The 20,300-nt window shown below is 43.7% G+C and overlaps 2 protein-coding genes across 3 annotated transcripts in view; one reads left to right on the top strand and one right to left on the bottom strand.

The window, feature by feature from the left end:
- Positions 1 to 20,300, bottom strand: part of STEAP4 (STEAP4 metalloreductase) — a 221,799-nt gene that overhangs the window by 23,232 nt on the left and 178,267 nt on the right. The gene's annotated exons all lie outside the window — the stretch shown is intronic.
- The window catches only part of ZNF804B (zinc finger protein 804B), a 295,745-nt gene continuing 287,183 nt past the window's right edge, over positions 11,739 to 20,300 (top strand). Inside the window, exons 1-2 of one of the 2 annotated variants that reach the window (XM_083578481.1) lie at positions 11,739 to 11,831; positions 14,793 to 14,960. The gene's annotated coding sequence lies outside the window, so the exon portion shown is untranslated. Of the gene's footprint in view, positions 11,832 to 14,357; positions 14,378 to 14,792; positions 14,961 to 20,300 lie in introns of those variants that run through there. The other variant, XM_083578482.1, reaches the window with a different exon arrangement.

The raw sequence follows: 20,300 nt of genomic DNA, 5'->3' as shown, positions 1-20,300 counted from the left end.
TTGCTGGTGGCATTTTTGCATGACACGTCACACCACAAAGTTTGCTGGGAAGTTTGCAATATAAATAATCACAAGCCTCAGCTCGCTGCCTTTAAGGACATAGGAGTCTGGCCAATGATCCCCCAGCCTAGTATTCTTGCAGTGGCCAACCGGGTGACTTTCTAAAGCCCAAAAGCAAGACCTGAGTCCAGCAGTACTCTCCCCACTTGTGGTTCCCAGCAATAGGCCTTCAGGGGCATACGGCCTCCAATAGAGGAGGTAGAACATAGCCATTGTGGCTTGTAGCCAATGCACCATAACTAGTAGTCCTTATATAGTGGGCTTTATCATGCCACCTAGTGGGTTGGAGGACTGGGAGCTGTGTTGTTCCCTAGTTGGTTGTAGGATGGCCCATCCCGGTCATCAATCAATGGTCTGCTAAGGCTTCGCTTCAAGTTTGTGGGGGACTATAGCAGGCTGCAACACACTCAGGTTGCTGGCAGGGCCCACAGGAGCGGCTCACACCATGGTTGACTGAGAGCTTAGCAACTCCTTCCCAATCGTCCAGCAAACAGGCTGGGGAGAGGAATCGGCCAGCAGGCAGTGGTTAGATTCTTGCCTGGTGCCACACCAAACTCTGAAATCAATATACTTGTGACCATGTTTTGCCTCCATCTCTTGGTGTCCCATCCCTCCTGGGCTTGATGCACAGTGTAAATAGAAAAGGATACATAGCATCAAAACTAAACTAAGCTAAATTCAAAATACTTCCTGGGAGTGGGTGGTTGGTGAAGTGGGGGGGGTCACCTATTTATTATCTAGCTAATCCCATTATAAAGTAGACCCTTCCTCCAAGGAGCTCATGGTGGGGTGTGTAGTTCTTTGCCATGTTATTTTCACAATGACCCACCCACCCACCCACAAATGGTCTGTAGTGTTATATAGTTATTATGGGGCATAAAAATAAATTACGCTTAAAATAGGTCACTTATTGCAGTAGAATCTTTGATGTAGCCAAGAGCAATCTTGAAATATTGCTGAGAATCTTGACCCCAAGCCACTCACCCCTTTGCAAACCTGAAATAGCCTCTCTGTTAGAACAGCCACAGGTATGGGTGAAGAGCAGTTCAATTTTCTAGATGTTCTGAGCACATCTGCTGCATTCTGATGCTGTTTCCCCCTCCCCTTCTAGACAGAGAAGGTGTCCTCTCCACCACTGCCAGATAATTGCTCATTTAGCCCTGTTGAGGCATTCCCTCCATGCTTTAGCCCTGCTGAGGAAGCATTGCCCCCTGATAATTCTCATCCCAACAACTCCATACTTGACCTTCATGCATTGATTGGGAAAGTCTGATGGGGAAATCTTTGTGTATTCCGCTGAATGCCCTTGCAGTCCTCCACGGAAATGAAAGCCTGAAAGCCGTGGTCCTGAAGCATTCCTGAGCCATGCTAGGGATCATTAGCAAAGAGACAGCAAATAAAACTGCCAATACCACAATGCTGTTATACAAATGTATGGTGTGACCTCACTTGGAATGCCGTGTATTCTTCTGGTTGTCTCAGCTCAGGAAGAGAACTGTTGAGCTTGAAAAGGGAAGCCAAAATGACTGGGATGGGTATGTTGAGCAACTTCCATATGATGAAGGGTTACAACATTTTGGGCTTTTTAGTTAGGTGAGTAAGAGGGAACTTGACAAAGATGTGTAAAATTATGCATGATGTGTAAAAAGTGGATAGAAAATAGATTTTTCTCTCTCAAACAACACTGGAACCATGGGAATGTAATGTCTCAGCTACAGCCTGGAGGCCTTGCCATTAAACAAGGCCTGGAAGAGGCTCAGTCTGGGAGGAATGAGACAGGAGATGAGGGTGAGAAGAGATATTCCATGCTGAGAGTGAGTTTGGCCTCTGATGTTAAGGCCAAACTAGTCCCAAACCTGAGGGAAAGATGGTGCCTCAATGCCAGACAGAAACCCACCTCTTCTGGAGAAGTGCCCAACCGCAAGAGAGGACTCCCTGTGAATAAAATCTTCCTATTGAGGATCTCTGGATGACGATAGCTGAAAAGAATCGGCTGAGGTCAGGGTGTGGCTCCATTGGCTCTGGATTAGTGCTTGTGGGGATGCAGGTGGCACTGTGGTCTAAACCACTGAGGCTTTGGGGCTTGCCGATCAGAAGGTCGGCGGTTCGAATCCCCGTGACTGGGTGAGCTCCCGTTGCTCTGTCCCAGCTTCTGCCAATCTAGCAGTTCAAAAGCATGCCAGTGCAAGTAGATAAATTGATGCCACTGCGTCGGGAAGGTAAACTGCGTTTCTGTGCACTCTGGCACTCATCACGGTGTCCCTTTGCACCAGAAGTGGGTTAGTCATGCTGGCCACATGACCCAGAAAGCTGTCTGTGAACAAACGCTGGCTCCCTTGGCCTGAAAAGCGAGATGAGTGCCGCAACCCATAGTTGCCTTTGATTGGACTTAATCGTCCAGCGGTCCTTTACCTTTTACCTTAGATTAGTGCTAGACTGGAATAGCAGCTGGGACAATGTTTTCCTGCTAGCACTGTACTTTATCTGCTATCTGATCTCTTGCCTATATAGAACATGTCCACAGACTGCCCTGGACCTGTATCTTGTCTGTGCTTTGCCCATGGGTGAACTGGAACATGGCCTTGAACTGCTCTGAGCTGCCCTCTTTCCTGGCCACTTCTTTTGGACCCTGACCTTGGACCAGCCTTGGATAAAACTTTTGATGTTGTTGCTGGCCTATCGGTGTACCTGTTAAGAAATCCCTTTACTTAGGAGGCTAGTGAGAACAGGACAGAGGCAACCAATGAAACTGAATGTTGGAAGATTAATGACAGAGAAAAGCAAACATTTCATAGCTAAACTAATTGGATGGCATTAAAAAGAGCATTCGACAAATTCACAGAGGATAGGGCTATCAGTGACTACTAGCCACAACGGCTATGTTCACAGTGAAAGCAGAGTGCTGGACTAGATAAGCCTTTGGCCGAATCCAGTACTGTTTTTCTTACATGGAACAGGGCTACTCAACATGACACCCTCCAAATGTTGTTGGAGTCCTGTTCTCATCAGCCCCACCCCCAGCTAGCATGGCGAATGGTCAGGGATGATGGGAGTTGGTGTCTAACAACATCTGAAGGACACCACAATGGCCAACGCTGATGTGAAGGATTCCAAGAGTGTTCAGCTCAATGCTGATTCACTCTCCAGACTTCCCACTCAATGAATGGAGACCAGAGGCTGCAACCAGTGGCAGCAATGAAGACATTCAAAAGATCTCAGGTTCCACTCTTGGCAGCTCCACGTAGGTATGGCAAAGATTCCCTATCCTGAAACCATACACAGCAGCTGCCAGTCAGCGTAGCTATTTCTTACACAACATTTATTTCTTACATAACATATATCTGTTGCTTGATTGTAATACAGTGGAACTTCTGTTTTCGAGCATCTCAGAAGCTGAACGATTTGGAACCCGAATGCCGAAAACCCAGAAGTGAATGCTTCCATTTTCAAATGCACTTCGGAAGTCGAACGGCTTCCAAGGTGTGTTTCTCCATTTTCTCAATGGAATTTGCCAACTGCCCATTGCGCCTTGGTTGTCAAACGTTTCGGAAGTGGAATGGTCTTCCGGAATGGATTATGTTTGACAACTGAGGTACCACTGTAGTTTACAAAAAACAAACAAACAAAACATTACAATTACCAGTAAAAGAAAGTTAAAAATAGGTATTTTAACAATTCAAAAATAATTAAAATCAACCATGAACAAAAAGATTAAAACGTGTGCCAGGGCTCTACATGTCTGGGTAGGCTGTTTTAAGCAGGTGCCAAAAAGAGAACAGCAAAGGCACCTGCCTGAGGTCGATAGGCAGGGAGTTCCAAAGTGTAGGTACTGCTACACTAAAAGAGCAAATTCTTACTAGTGTGGAACAAGTGTTATGTGGCATCTGCAATTGTGCCAGTTCTTCAGATCAAAGTAGTCAAATGGGCATTTAACATCCATAAAGCATAAGGGGGAATAGCCTCTGGTGCATTTGAGTGCAAAAGAAAGGAACTGCACATTTCTTAAAAGAAAACTGGATTTCAAAAACATTTGACTGCTGTTTCTGCCAGCTTTGGACCGCCTCTCTTTCTTTCTTTAAATAGGGCTACATGAGCAATCATCTGCTCAAGCAGTTACTGTGCTCTAATTTTTCTAGTTCACTGATTGCTGTTTACCTAGTACAGTTGATTGATCACCTCCCTTTCAACTTATTAATTAATGACAATTACATATATTTGCATATTACAAAAACATCAGCATAGCTGACGTTGAGATATGGGGGGGGGGAGTTTGATACCATTTCCCATTTTTGATAAACAAAAGCTGCCAGTCAATTTTAGAAAAAGGCTTTCTTTAAGCGTCTCCTTTTTATTCCCCACTGAAGTAGCACACTAGATACAAAAGGACCTCAAGAAAATACTTAGGAGGCTAGTGAGAACAGGACAGAGGCAACCAATGAAACTGAATGTTGGAAGATTAATGACAGAGAAAAGCAAACATTTCATAGCTAAACTAATTGGATGGCATTAAAAAGAGCATTCGACAAATTCACAGAGGATAGGGCTATCAGTGACTACTAGCCACAACGGCTATGTTCACAGTGAAAGCAGAGTGCATAAATAAAATGGATATTACACTCCACCCACTACAACACAAGAAAGCAATAGAGAGGTAATGACATACCCATGGCTAAAGGTGATATTCAACTATTTTTAATCAAACAAGCAAGGGAAAAAAATCAGTATTGCCTGAGGGCATCTTTCTGGGAAGCGTCTTGCATGTGTGGTGGTCTAATGCCCCCAACATCACCACTGATATAGGATAGAAATTGGAGTCAAGCGGCTTCAAGTCCACCAATTCTTGAAAGAAGCTGCAGGATAAGGACGAATGGCTCTGTGAATTTCAGTACTCCCAGTTTCTCATTATCCCAATCTTTAAATTCATTTCTCCATATTTCCACACCAATTTGCAATTTCCCCTCCCAAAAAACAATTCTCATGAAAATTCATCGCATTTTAATGCAACTGTTTCCTAAGAAACATATTCTGGGATGCAATTTTGCTTTGCAGACACATTTATTCAGGATGCTTTCCCTTAATATAATGCATATTTGTATGTTATTCTCATCAATATATGGATCTATATTGACACACTTTGCCCTGGCGTACGTTTTGTACATTTCACTTGGCTGGTGAACTGTGTTGCAATATTTGGACAAGCGCAAATTTCAAAGGATGGCTTTGTTTCAATTTGCATATTGTTTTGGAATATTCTGTATTTGTTCAGCTTGCCTCTAAATGCACACTACAGCTAATTTCTCTTGAATCCCTACTGCAGGGGTACAGTGTAGCAGTATATTAATCGCCCCCATGTTAAGGTTCCATTTCTACCCAATACCACCCAAAAACATTGCAATTAAAATAAGTGCAAGGTATGTTAGAAATAATCAAATGTGTGATTTGTTGAGGGTGGAATGAGCATCACTGCTCAGCTGCTGGGATTATTTCTATCCGTCTGTGTATAAGGTGGGAGAAGGCAGGTTGCTTGCCAGAGGGTGGTGGCACCCTTGCCAGGGCAAGCGATAATACAGCAGCCTGCGAATGTACTCACTATCATTGGCCTCCCTGGGGCCTACATTTGCTCCTGCGTGACCTGACTGCTCCTCCATTACTAGAGACATTTGCGAGTCAAATTTAGAAGAATGAAGCTTTGGCTGCTTACCAAAATCCCACGGCCCTTTGAGCAGATTGCCTTTTGCTTTCAGGGGGGCTTACAGTCCAGGGTTGAAAAGCCACATTCACACTGCATTGGGGTTTTTTGTCAGAAATAAAATCCCAAAAGGGGTTAACGTCAGTTGAGAGAGCACATTTTTTAAACGATAATGCAAATCACAGGGAACGACAGGGAGCCAGCATGTGCTAAGAGTTAAAGAACAGTCAGTTCTTTCTCTTAGAAAAGGAAAATATAATGAAGCTGCCCCCTTTTGTATCAAAGTGTCCCTAGGAGCAAAAATTCAATTTTTTTCCTTGTTTTGCTCTTTTTTTATATCTCCCTTTTGAGATGCCAAACTAGCCATTGAGGATTCATGTCAGTTGTGAGACAAGAGCTAGGACTAGGCTGAGGCAGAAAAAAAGAATACACCTTCACTGCTGTTCAGTTCTTTCAGCTGCTATGTGACTGTACTACTTCAATTGTCTCCAGGTTTTCCATTAATGACCATTTAGGGAGTCCAGAGAAAACTCTTATCTTTCAATCCGTATACGATTATTCCTCAGAATTGCCTGTATCTCTGGCCAACTGGTTGCATGCCCTGAGTGGCAGTCGTTTATGAACATGATAGGGTCATTTATATGGTAGGTAAATATTGTTCTGTTCCAAAGATACCACCTTGCCATCTATTGTTCAGTTGTTATAGTTGCGACAATTATTATTTAAAATTGCAGTAAATGCCACAGCAGTGCCAAAAACTGCCTTCCAATGTCTTAAATTTTTTATTTCCTCATTTTTCTGCCTGCTTCTCAGAGCACTCGAAAATTTCATTGACTGTACTCATTGTTACAAGCTTCCTTATAGTTTTCAGCAACTTATAGTTTCTCCAGCACTTCAGCCTCCTCAGCTGCCCCTGCTTCTTGATCTGAAAAAAGTTCTCATGGGACTTGCCAGGGGTTGGACTAGATGACCCTTGGGAGTACCTTCCAACTCTACAGTTCTATGAATCTGTGATTCTGTGTCTGCACAACGTCTTACCCCAGGCCTTAATTGCGGCCGGGGCACCCAGGAAGAGCATAGATCACCTGTAGACTACTGGTGAGATAATTTGTAGGACCAAAGGAAGGACACTTACAGGTACCTCCCGCCACCTCAAAAGTAAGCTAAGCACACACAAAAAACAACAACCTGCCACCCAACCCATAAGAATTTCACTCCCTCTTTGATAATGTTTGATTGCAATTTCTTTTCTTATTGGTAGAAAATGGTTTCAAACAGGCTTCCTCAACCTCGGCCCTCCAGATGTTTTGAGACTGCAATTCCCACCACCCCTGACCACTGGCCCTGCTAGCTAGGGATCATGGGAGTTGTAGGCCAACAACATCTGGAGGGCCGAGGTTGAGGAAGCCTGGTTTAAAAGATGCAGGAGACATTTCCTGTGCAGCATTAGTAAATGCACTTACTGCTTTTTGCAATGTAACCTAATAATACATTTTTAAAAAGCATAAATCTTCAGAAGTAATTTAAAAAAACCAAACCAGAAATGTTTCAGAAGAATCACTGGCAGTGCCAGATTTCTGATTTTATTTACTCCTTGCCAGTTGAAGTCAAAACAACAGTTATAGCAAAACAGTCTGCTGGCCTGTCGCATTGTAGATTCATGTTTAAGAAGCTAATATTTACTGCACTTTCTGTTTTCCTCATTTGGGCAGGATTCCATTTGTAATAGGTAGTTTCAGCTGAGTACTGACTCTTTAAGAGCCAAGCCCCAAATGGGTCTTGGCATGAGGCACAATGCTTGAGAGAACTGGCGAAATACTTTCGGATCTGGAGTAGGAGTCTGTTAAGATTGGTGGGATTTGCATGATTTCCTCGGTACCCTAAGCAGACCCAGGCCCAGAGGAACCTGCAACGAGAGACAGTTCTAGCTAAGTTGCCTTCATTTCACCAGTTGTTGTTTTTTAACTTCCAACAGCCCTTCAGTGAGTTGTAAGAAGTAGACATTCATTAGGAGAAGTCTAGTGTATGCTACTCCCTCACTACATAAATATTTACCAACGAGGTAGGAATTAATTTCAATGGATTGAATCCCTGAAACTGAGAACAACTTTCTGAGACCAGATTGTTGTGCTCCATCCTCCACGTTCCTGGACGTTAGTTAGGAAATATGGTACTGAGCCATATTAAAGAACTTTATGTGAATCAGCCAGCATCTGGAGACTCTTGTTACTTTATAAAACACCATTAAACAGAAGGGAAAGAATCGACAGGTGTAATTCTGCTGTCTTTGGGGCAAACAAAGTTTCTATTGTTTGTTCCCTTAGGGAACCTACTTTACCAAACACCAAGACCTATGCTGAATAATGCAGTAGTCTGCTAGGGTTGGACTCCTGGGCACAGGTCCTGTGTAGCCCCAAATCATCCTGAAGATGCCTTGGTGATACTACTGCAGTAAAAAGTAGTGGTGACAGGCAAAAAAGCAAACACCTGCATCGATAGCCAAGGCTCTAGCTGTCTACCACTTTGATTTATTCATTTTTGAAGAGTGGCAATGGAGTTCAGCCAAGCATCCACCACCTTCTCTCTCTCTGCTTCCCCCAAATCTGACAGTGTCTTTGGCTCTACTGGTTACTTCTGTATGATACCATCTGTTAGCCTACAGAGCTTCATTTTTAAAAGCGTGATCAGCAAACCAGTGCAAGCATAGTAGAATATGTCCATGAGCCATGTCACCTTAATGAATTTAGTGAAGGTGGCAGTTCTCCTGGGCAGCTTCCTCTAATCTGTGGAGGTAACAATGAAGCAGTCTACTGCTGCCTTCTCTCCAGCCCAGATATGACTTTTGCTACTGTACCACTGATGTTAGCAGCCAAAACACCTCCCACTATTTAAAGGAAATTTGCCATGTGCTCGAGGGCAAGCAAGTATCTGCTCATCAGCAAGTACAGAGGCTCATGCCTTTAGGGTCATGTAGTATCCAACACTGGCCAGCTGCATGTTTTATGGGGTAGGTGTGGAGGAACAGCATTGACAAAATGAATGCAAGGTGAAAAATACTGTCATGGCTGTAAGAAGAAGGGTCCCAGAATAAGAGTCTGAAACTGGACACCGCTTTGCAGGAACTGGACACCACTTTGGTACGTAAAACTCTCCATCGGGGTCAGCTCTTATGGAATTGGTCCATGAACTGTTTCATCTACAATTGCAGAAGTTATAGGGCCTGTGGATGCCATCAGGTTGACTTGCTGCTTTGGGGTACTCATATGTCATGAAGAATCTATATACTCCAAACATCAAGTCTAGTGTCCTTTGAAAAGTGCCACCCTATTCACAATTCATCATCATGGGCTCATCTCCAGCATCATCTGAATGTAACCCCATCACTGATTATTTCACTTCTGTAGAGAGACAATCAAAGTGGTCCACTGATGGGAAACCATAGTGGGTACAAAATTTTCTGACAAGAATGACAAGAAAGTCTGGGGGTAAGGGTTATTGTATACTGATTCTTAAAGAGGTCAAACCCAGAAGGCCTCAGAATGCAACTATGTGAGAGACCAGCATGGAATAGTTTCAGTTTTGCAACAGGAGGCTGTGTGAGCGGTTGGATTTACATGATCTCCTCAGGGGCGTAAGCAGTCCCAGGTTCAGAGAAACCAGCAACTGGGTACAGTCCTCAATACGTTAGCCTGTGTTTGTCTACCTGCACCTTTCCAGTGAGTTGTAGCAAAAATAAATAGTTGAGTTGGGTCCCATCCACACTGTACACTCCTATACCAGGTATGGCTCCTCTCACCCAAATCCTGGGAGCTGTAACTTGTTAAGGCTGCTGGGCTCTGTGAGGGGTATTCTAACTACTCCAAGCACCCTTAACATACTACAGTTCCCGGGATTCTTTGGAGGAAGCCATGACTGCTAAAGTGGGGTAGGAGTAGAAGAGGTTCAGTGGGTACTGCTGCTTTCTTTATGAAACTCTTTTTTCCTGAACATAGGGTAACTTGCTTGGCATTCATAGTTTGACTTATGCTATCTGGTTTTACTGGTTTCCAGTGCATTACAACTACAGATGTATGAGGTTTTGTCTTTGTTTTAGCGACTAATTAAGCATTTTATTAGCAGGTGCTGTTTCTACATTTATTCCAGCTAGAGATCTTGCGTAATTCAACTTGTAATGTACAGGGTCATTGTGACCACATTCAGAGACAGAACTTGGCATTCTCAACCTGTTCTGGAAACTCAGGCAGGCCCTTCAGCTGCAGATCTTCCTGCATCTCCAAGACTGTATTTTGAATCAACTTCGCTTCCCTAAATAAGTTTAGTCCAAGAGCACAAAAGGGTAGAAAACATCTGTTAATTTGCACCTTAGACAAAAATGTCCTCTGGGGATTGTCTTGACTTATAAAATTTCAGTGTATATTTCCCTTTTCTTTTCAAAGAGAAGAACATAATATTGCTCAGCAGCCATTACCAGTAGGAGCAACAACTCTATTTATCAAACGTTAGTGTTAGACTTTTGTGGTGATATTAAAAAGCCTGAATGCCTTCAGCCGAAATTCTATTCCATTTGGAATGGTTTTACTTGATTTATAGTTGTAACAATTTTATCTCTTTTGATAATTGTATATTAGGAAAATGAGGCTGTGTTCGCTCATGAGGCACATGGTGGGAGTGGGCAGGACCAGCCTTCCCATTAGGCAGTTGCCTCAGGCAGCCAATTCTGGGAAATGACAGAAAGATGTAGGAGAGCAGAACTGTCTGGACCACATGGCCTGTCCTGAACACATTAAGCCAGTCTGCTGCCCTCATCACTGCAACAGAAGTAAGATTCAGCTGCCACTTGGATCAGCTTCTGCACGTGGAATGGAGGTGCTATCTTGCTCTTTAGCTCAGGCAGCAAAATGGAAGTGCAACAGTCCTGTTCCCTATGGACTGTTGCTGTACCCCACACAGAAGGAATTCCCTAGTGATACCCGGTGCTACACTGGGGGTCCATTTATAGGAGATTATAATACATGTATTGAGCATTTATATTTATGGTGTGTAGTGGCTCAGTGACAGAACACCTGCCAAAGATCTCAAGTTCAGCCTCTGACATTGCCAGGCAAGCCTTGGAATGATTCCTGCCTGAAACCCCCGAGAGCTGCTGCCTGCCAGTGTAGACAGTGCTGAGATAGATGGACCCATGATCTGACTCAATACAAGGCAATGTCCTTGACATCCACTGTGTGAAGCTGGTGGGTTAATATCTCATGTCTCACTTTTTCTACAAGTGATTCTGGGAATCAGTCCTGCATGTTTCTGATGGGCAGACATAGCACTGCATATTTTTATACAGATAAAAAAATACGATAGCACAAATTTTTCCAATATGTAAACAAAAAACAAAACAAAAAAGCAAAAAAGGAGAGATAAACTTCAGCTAAGCATGCCGTAAAAGGGACCAACAAAATATGCAACACTTTGTATCTCAGAGTTTACTTGCAGTATCCAAAGTTAGAGGCTGTTACCATATTAATCCTTGTTTATAGAATGAAGAAATTCCAGAACATTTTAGCTCTGGCCCTTTGTTGACTATCTTGGTTCACTGACATATGGCTATGGAACTAGTCCTTTTCAGGCATCATTAAACTGAAAGCTTGTTTGAGGCAAAGGGTCATGAACCATCTTCTCCACTCTTGACAGGTCCAAAGGGGTCTTGTAATCTTGTTTGGCTTTGGATTATGGGTGGGGTTTGTTTTTGTCAACACATGCAAGCAGACCCTCTTACAAGGCTTCTTCAAACCTTGCTACTAAATGCAGCTACAAGGTTAGGGGAAACCATGTGTAGGGCCAGCATACAAGAACTCACTGATGAGGGTGACTGGGAGTGCCATAGGACAACAACAATAGTGCCATTGTGATTTGTGCTTGACATTTGCCCCTCAGACATGCAAGCCAAGGATGGGCAGCCTGTGACTCTCCAGGTCCTGTTAGATCCTGCAGCTCCCATCAGCCCCAGACAGCATGGCCAATGGTGAAAGAAGACAGGAGCTATATAGATCAGTAACATCTGGAAGTTCAGATTCCTCACCTCATTATAACAGTTAGCATTTATTATTAATATTTAGTTAGTAATGCTCTCTGCTAGTCAATTCAGTTTGTCACTGACAGGACGTCCCAGGGCATTTGGATCCCTGAGGCAAAAGACAAAATGGTGCCACACTTTCATTCCACACATACACAAGTAGACTAGCCTGGAAGTTCACTCTTACTCCAGTGCTGATGATGGGATTGTGTCTTCCACCAAGTCTAAGGGCAACAGGTCGCTTTAAGGAGCACAAAACTGGCTGCATGGCAAACACAAATCTGTCTTCCAATTTGTGGTGGTGGTGTGTGTGTGGGGAGAGATGTGTGCAGGAGAAATGGCAGGGCAATACTGTTGCCTCTCTGCTCCCCCACCTGCCGACTGAGATGGCCAACTTGTTCTGTGTTTTTATTTATTTAAAATTGTCTAGTCCACCTTCTGAGGAAAAAATCTTCCACAAAGTAGCTTATAGATATGATAAAACATCCCCCATGTGTGTTGCTGTGTAATGGTGGAGCCAGGCCAGATCTCTGGGCTCTTGTAGACAGCCAGCAGTTTGTTTGCGTGTTCATTTAGTTCTGACCCCATCCTTGCCCTCCAGTTTTCCAAATAGAAGTCTAATGAAATCTGTTTCTGCTGCTGAATAGTTATTGGGGAATTTAATGTGTGCTATAATTTGTCAAGAAATTAGTTTTGACAGAGAAGTTCATTGGCAGTTCAGCTCCCAGCCATTTTAGAGGGCAAAATTGTCATGGTTATGGCTGCTAGAACTGTATTCTGGTTTTGTAGTGTCTTATTTTTGCAGCTGTGGTATATATTTACTTTACCGTTAGAGCTTAACCATTACATAAATACAGTAAAATAGTCTAGGGAGCTAAAGATGTGCTGTTTATGTCCATCTTTTTTGGCTTCTCTAAATTGTGGGCTTGTATTTTTATATTTCCCGTAACTGATTCTTTCCTGGAAACAGCTGGTAATGAGCCGAAAGCTCACCAGAAGAATGACCAAAAAAGAGAGGAAAAAATTATCTGGAAAACATGGCAAACAGAAAGCAGCTTTTCTAAGAAATATTAGAATATAAATTAAACCCAGATAAAATTAATTGGTGATTTTTTAAAATAAAGTAAAATAAGGATATGAAACTGTTAAGTTTGGGTCCAGATTCAGACCTTTTGGATCTGTTTGGCCGAAGTTATTTGGGACTGTGGTTTTGAGGGATACATTGACCTCTGTAAATAAAGACAGAAAGCCCCCAGAGAAAAAATAATCATAGAACTATACATAGGGTTGTGGCTAATTAAGTTACAACCCATAATGTGCCATTGTTGCTCCAACCAAAGCCACATTGAGGGCATATTCAGATGTCAAAAAGTGCTGCTTGAGGTTAGACAATAGAAACATGGAAAGATAAAGTGACCATGTTTCTGAAGCCTATGATGCAAAACACCAGATATTTTGTCTTCTGATTGGGTCAGGGAGCACTTCCTGTTATTACCAAGCATTAAACTGACTAATCATGTTTCCTGAAAGAAGCATAGTATGTCACAACTGACCCCACCACTGTCTCAATTTTAACCTGAGAGAAAATAAATGTTTATTTTCTTGTTGGAACATAAGCATAGCCTTTTGCTTGATGAGACCAAAGATCATCTGGTACAGCAACCTGTTCCTCTCAGTGACCACTTTTATGCCTCCAGGAAGGCCACAGGCCAGCATGAACAGCCCTTCTCTGCTGTCTCTCTCCCACCCAAGGGTATATTACTTTTTGGCAGTACATGCCATAAATTGGTAAATTAAACAAACCTATTCCAAATCTAGGGACGCGGGTGGTGCTGTGGGTTAAACCACAGAGCCTAGGACTTGCCGATCAGAAGGTTGGTGGTTGGAATCCCCGCAATGGGGTGAGCTCCTGTTGCTCAGTCCCTGCTCCTGCCAACCTAGCAGTTCAAAAGCATGTCGAAGTGCAAGTAGATAAATAGGTACCAGTCCGGAGGGAAGGTAAACGGTGTTTCCCTGCACTGCTCTGGTTCGCCAGAAGTGGCTTAGTCATGCTGGCCACATGACCCGGAAGCTGTATGCCGGCTCCCTCGGCCAATAAAGCGAGATGAGCCCCGCAACTCCAGAGTCGGCCACGACTGGACCTAATGGTCAGGGGTCCCTTGACCTTTTTATTCCAAATCTACTGCTAAGTAATTGTGCTTGATGGCCCCAGGTTCTAGTATTATGTGAAAGGGAGAGGGGAAATTGTGTCCCTTTCTTCATCTCATGCATAATTTTATAGACCTCTGTCATTCGTGTCTGTGCAAAAAGCAAGCTTGCTCCATCTTCCATGGGACAGCCCTTCAGATATTTGAGGATGGCTATTATATCACTTCTCGGTCTTCTCAAACATACCTAACTCCCGTGACCGTTCCTCATAAGGCTTGGATTCTAAAATGTAGCTGATGGTAACTCACTGCTGGAGAGACACCTTTTGGTTCCACTGTGTGCTGATGGTTCAGCTGATTCCATAACCTATGTGCAAATTCCACTTATTTACAGCCGGAGCAAGAGAAACAAATCGGGTGTTGTAGGCAATGTGAATAATTCACCAGTGTTTGTGCCTCAGCTGTAAAATTTCACTTTGGTAGATCACAAGACTGCACATGTGGCAGAAATATTTGTCACGATCCCAGCCTTAAATAATCAAGAAAATATTCTGCAATAAAACTGTTACGCTTGCCAAATAAAAGTCTGTAGTGTTTTATCTCCGTTGGCATCACAGGAGAAAAACGTAAAGTGTGCACCACTGAGTCCTCCATCATTGGCAAAGATGTATGGATCTCTCACGAAGACCTACACCTACTTAGTCCAATAGATTAACCACTGCATCACAATACTTTACCAGAAGCAGGGGTTTAATAACAATTGTTTTTCATTTTGATTGGATTATAGCGATTTTAGTGAATTCAGTTAAAATGCGCACTTTATTTTGCACAGGCACCTATATTTCTTTCTGGTGGTATTCTGCATGTTCAACACCTTTCCTGTACTGCAACTGGCTGCTGAGCACCCTGTTTGAAGCAAGTGGACCAAATGAAACGAGACCTAAATACTTCTCCTCCTACACCCTTCCTTGAAACTTTCCATCCTTTTCTGCTTGCGCAGGTATTATGCTGATACTTCCTTATGCTGCTTTTAGCACACAGATCTTGTCCACACCAGAGTGAACCATGTATTTGCAGCTACTTGCATACCCATTTGATTTGTATAATCCACACGATGTTACCCTCAAACAACACAGGTTCCAATTCTTCCCCCCTGTAATTTCGGGTTTACTCGATAATGGGGATAATCCAGTTCACTGGGAAAAATCAGGCTGCAAGCCACTCCCCTTGGGGTCACAGTCAATTTGCTTTAGTGCTTCAGAGTGGGTGGATTAGCCTTCACATTCTGCTGCTCCACTTTCTTTTTTTCCCCTTTTTTTTAAATAATTTTTATTAACTGGCCAATCACATCAAATTAAATCACATCACATAAATTACAAATTACAAAGCCAAATTTTTAAATTTTGTTGGGGGAACCCATACTTCAAGATCCAAAGGGGGATTCAGATCATCTTCTTATTACTGCGTTAATGTCCAAATCAGTCCCAATCAGTCCAGACAAAGTTCATAATTCTATCCAGTCTTATCTTGGTGTTTCCACATCATATCTTGTTCATATAATTTCTCTTTTTCCTTTACGATCTCTTCTGTTAGTCTCCTTAAGCCGATAAGCAACTATAATAAACCTGTGTGAATTTCCTGTTCCTGCTCCACTTTCTATGCCCATTACTTCCTTGTTGCTTTCATTTCTTTCCCAGCTATAACATGCCCGTCTCTCCCCCCCCCTTCTTTGATCCCTCAGATTACCACAAAACCAGAAAATTACGTAGGCGTTAACATTTTCTACACCAGATATTGCACGGCAATCTGAAAAGTGTGCGCTTTTCATTTATGTTCTGGTGGTGCTCTAAAATATTTCCAGTGTAGATAATGCACTTTGCATGTGCTCCAAAGGTTTAGTGTGCAGGCAACCTGATGGTGGCTCTCTATGGACTCAGGCAGAGATCTCCCCCATCACTTGCTACATGATACTTGTGAGTGGCGTTGCTGTAGTTTGAATTTGGGACCTTTTCCATGTAAAGCTCCTATTCTATGACTGAGCTAAGGTCCTTTGCCCTTCAACCAGACAAGTGACACATGGCATAAAAGATTAATCTACTCTTCTTTACTAAAAATAGAAGCACCTCACGCAACTCAGACTCAAGACTTCCACAGCGCCGTGCACCCCAGTTGCAGCGAGATAAGGCAGTTTTTTTTGCAGCACTAGGAAACTATTGCTCTGCTCAGATTAATTTTGAAATTGTATTTCAGAAGTCAAAGCTTCCCATGAAACTGACATTCTTCTAAATAGTTCAGGTCTCTTAATCAGTGTCATAATGGCAGACAGCTGGTCTTTCATGTCGCTATCCTCTGCCAAAACAGCTTTGTGTTTCGTTTCATTTAGCACGAACTCCTCAGTGTTTTGTTTTGGGGGAAGGATAAAGACACTGATCTGTTTGCTCAGACAGAAAACTGAAGAACTGTAAAATGCACATTTCTGGGGAGGAAACGCCTGCAAAGCATCAAGCATGGGGAGATTTTGCTTCATTACTGAAGCAGGTGAACAAAAAACCATGCCAGAATAATCGATTCAAGAAAGAATTGAATTAAGCTACATCCACACCATATATTTAAGATTTAAAGCACAGGTGACACATGTGGCTTCTTTCCCTCAGCTCCCTTAACAAACTTCAGTTCCCACAATTCTTCGGGAAGCTATGTGGTCTAAATGTGCTTTCACTATATGGTGTGGGTGTAAACTTAGTGACAAATTCTGTCGTCAGTAAGTAGAGCGAGACATCTGACAATGCTAGGTTCATGTTGCTTCCTTGCTGTGGGCTGGCTTAAACTGTCTTAAGCCCTTAAGCAATATTTACCTTTGGGATTGACCCTTTGTGAACACTCATGTACAGGCTGTTCTTTGGCTGCGGACAACTGAGCAGCGTGTCATGCAGAAAAAGGAATGCTTTACAAAACAGCCTTTATATCCTTAAGAAATGTCATGATGGATGTTACTTTGGCAAGCACAACAAAATTCAGCTGAACATTTTCCTTAAGCACTGAACAAGGGAAAGGCCCAGAGGGTTGTGCAGACAGCAATGAATTTATGGAACTCTTCAAGCCACCTTATCTCTGAAGCATACTGGGTCCTCTCATAATGAGGTCTGATTGTGCAGAAGGATAATTGCAGTAACTAATGCCTGGTTCCCCCCCCCCCCCGTATCTATTAGTAGGTTAGAGCCCATTCACCCTAGAGCCTCCTTTGTGACAGAAGTGACCCAAGGGATTAATTATATGTTATGGTGTGGTTTCTTCATAGGAACATAGGAAGGTCCATTGTGGCATAGTGGTTAGATTGTTGGACTAGAACCTGGGAGACCAGGGTTCAAATCCCTGGTCAGCCATGAAACTCACTTGGGCCAGTTGCAGTCTCTCAGCCTAACCTATCTCACAGAGCTATTGCAAAGATTACATGGGGAGAAAAAGAACCATGCATGCCACATTGAGCTGGTTGGAGGAAAGGGGGTATATAAGTGCAAGAAAACGAATGGCTAGATGGATGAATGGATGAAGCTGCTTTCTACCAGGTCAGACTAAATGCCAGTCTAGTTTCTGGAGGAATGGTGACCCTCCAGGAGTTGCAGAACTTCAACTCTCATAGTTCTTGGCCATGGGCTCTGTAGCCTGAAGCTGTTTCAGGGTTGGAGGTCAACAACATCTGGAGGGGCAGAGGTTCCTCATCCCTGCTGTACTCCTGGTTGTGACTCTCCACCACAGGATCTCAGTAGATAAAGGTCCTCCTCATATTTATTTGATTAGTTTAAGTGCAGATGGCAGGAGTTGAAGCTGGGACCCATTGCCTGCAAAGTGCATGTTCTCTTGCTGAGCTGCACTCTCTCTCCAGCTTGTCCATGTCTGCAAGGAGCTTTAATTTCTGTAAGGACATGTTGTAAGGTGCCAGCGGGCTTGAACTGGGGACACTGGACCTAGATGTTTTAGACATTGTGCTATCAGGACAGCTCTCAAGCTGTGGGAGCTCTTGGCTGTGTGGCATTGCTCTTCAGTGCCACACAGACATTAACCAGAAGGGCATATTGTGATGGAGCTTCCAGTTATGAATACAGCTCCATCATTAGGAACATGCATGTACACACAGGCAATCATCATGCAGTTAGTTACATGCTATGAAGGCACAGCAAACTGTTGTGCAAGGAAAGAAATCTTCCTGGAGAAAAAGCCATAAACTAGAAATTCGAGAGAGTAATGACAGTTCAAGATAAGGTGAAGGGTAAAACAAGGCAACAAATCTATCAAGAACTGCAGAGGTCTTCCTATCCAGTTCTATCTTGACTTTTCCATAGGGCTAAGCCAAGGATCATTAAATATAATGGAATTTCCTCTCCACCATCAAGACAAGGGATTGTGGGCTACCAATCCCTCTGTACTGCATAGTTCCAGTTGCACTTATCACCGTCTTCAAGAAGTAAAAAAAAAAGAAAGAAAAAAAAGAAAGGAGGATGAGATGGTGGAGACGTCGGTACAGATTGGTTCCGCCAGTACATTTACACTGCGCTGACCTCCCCACCACCTCACCTCCCCTTGTCCCTCTGGTACGCAATAACCACCCACCTGGCAGGGAGCTAATAGCTGTTAAGCTACTTCTGGGTCTGTAACTGGTCAGCTGGTTAGTTTCTTGCTTGATCACCTCCCCACAGGTTAACCGGGATACAAAGGCAAGGTAATGGATTCCTTTTTATTCCTTCCTTTTTGCAAAGGTCACACATGCTGTGCAGTAACGCCCCAGTCATGCCCAACCCCTGTAACAAGGTGAGACAGAGACGCACACAGAGAAAGAACATTTGCAAGTGTTTTTGCATTACATGGATGTTGTGGTTACCACCAGTGTCACGCTGGGTGCCTGACACTTGGGCTGTTTGCCATTGCACTGCCATCCGCCCTACTCATCTGCTGTTAACATTTGGGGATTCTACTTATGCAATATTTTTATGCTTGTGTACAAAATCCACAGCGTGTTGCATCAGAGGATGACGCCTGTAGATGTGAATTAACCACAGCTTTCGCTTCTGAAATGCATAAAAGCAAGTGAGGCAGCTCTTTCTCAGCTGCTGCTCTCGGGCATGTCACAAAGGTATGGGGTGGGGAGTTGTGACTTACACATCTGCTTCCTTCATATTTGACACAGTAGGTGGATATTGCATACCTGGGTACCTTTAGGTAAAGGTTAAGGTACCTCTGACCATTAGGTCCAGTCGTGACCGACTCTGGGGTTGCGGCGCTCATCTCGCTTTATTGGCCGAGGGAGCCGGCGTACAGCTTCCGGGTCATGTGGCCAGCATGACTAAGCCGCTTCTGGTGAACCAGAGCAGCGCACAGAAACGCCGTTTACCTTCCCGCCGGAGCGGTACCTATTTATCTACTTGCACTTTGACGTGCTTTCGAACTGCTAGGTTGGCAGGAGCAGGGACTAAGCAACGGGAGCTCACTCTGTCGTGGGGATTCGAACTGCCGACCTTCTGATCGTTACCTGCCTATTAAATATCATGCACCAAAGTGGCTCTGGCCTTCTCCACCATATCTTTCAAAAAGAGGAAATGATTATCAAAGGAAGGGAAAAACACAATGGCAACTGGGAAGCCCTTAGCAAATTCAAAGTGACTGTTTACAGTCATACATCGTGTTGTGTTAGGTTCATGTTGTGTCTTTTCAGCTTGTGAATGTGGCAAACCAAGAAGTGTATATTTCCGGGTTTTGTTGCACGCGCAGAAGCGTTCTGCACACTTTGTGCATGTGCAGAAGCGCTCAATCGTGCCGCACACATGCGCGGAAGAGTCGCTCTAGTTGCGGACTTTTCAGGGTGCAAATGGCACCCTGGAATGGATCGTGTCTGCAACTGTAGGTAACACTGTATATGATTAATGTGTAAATGTGGGGCAGCCAGTGATAGGAGGCAGAGGAAGGTACACATCCTTCCTCTGGGAGATACCCATTTCCCTCATCTCAGCTTTGCAGGAGGATGCACTTCTGCTGCCTTCATCCTTACACTTTAAAATAGTGATGTAGCACTTATGTGTGCTAAGGAAGTAACACATTTTCGGCAAGCTGATCTTATCTGCTGAAAAATCACTGCCCCACCCCTGCCTTTTCCGCGTCTGTTGGCAAGAAGGAGGGCCAACCCAATACATTCTACTGCCTGAGGCTAAGGAAAAGATGGCACCCATCTATTATTCCTCATACAGAAACTGGGCTGGCAGCGAAATTCCTCTGCCTCCCACAGTACTGTTAATGGGATAGTGTCCTCCCTGCTACCTGAGAGCAGCAGGCTAGTTGTGGGGGTGGACAA

The sequence above is a fragment of the Podarcis filfolensis genome, assembly GCF_964270895.1.
Source record: "Podarcis filfolensis genome assembly, chromosome: 12".
NCBI lineage: Eukaryota > Metazoa > Chordata > Lepidosauria > Squamata > Lacertidae > Podarcis > Podarcis filfolensis.
The sequence above is the reverse complement of the archived record's forward strand: the minus strand, read 5'-3'. Positions and strand labels throughout refer to the sequence as shown.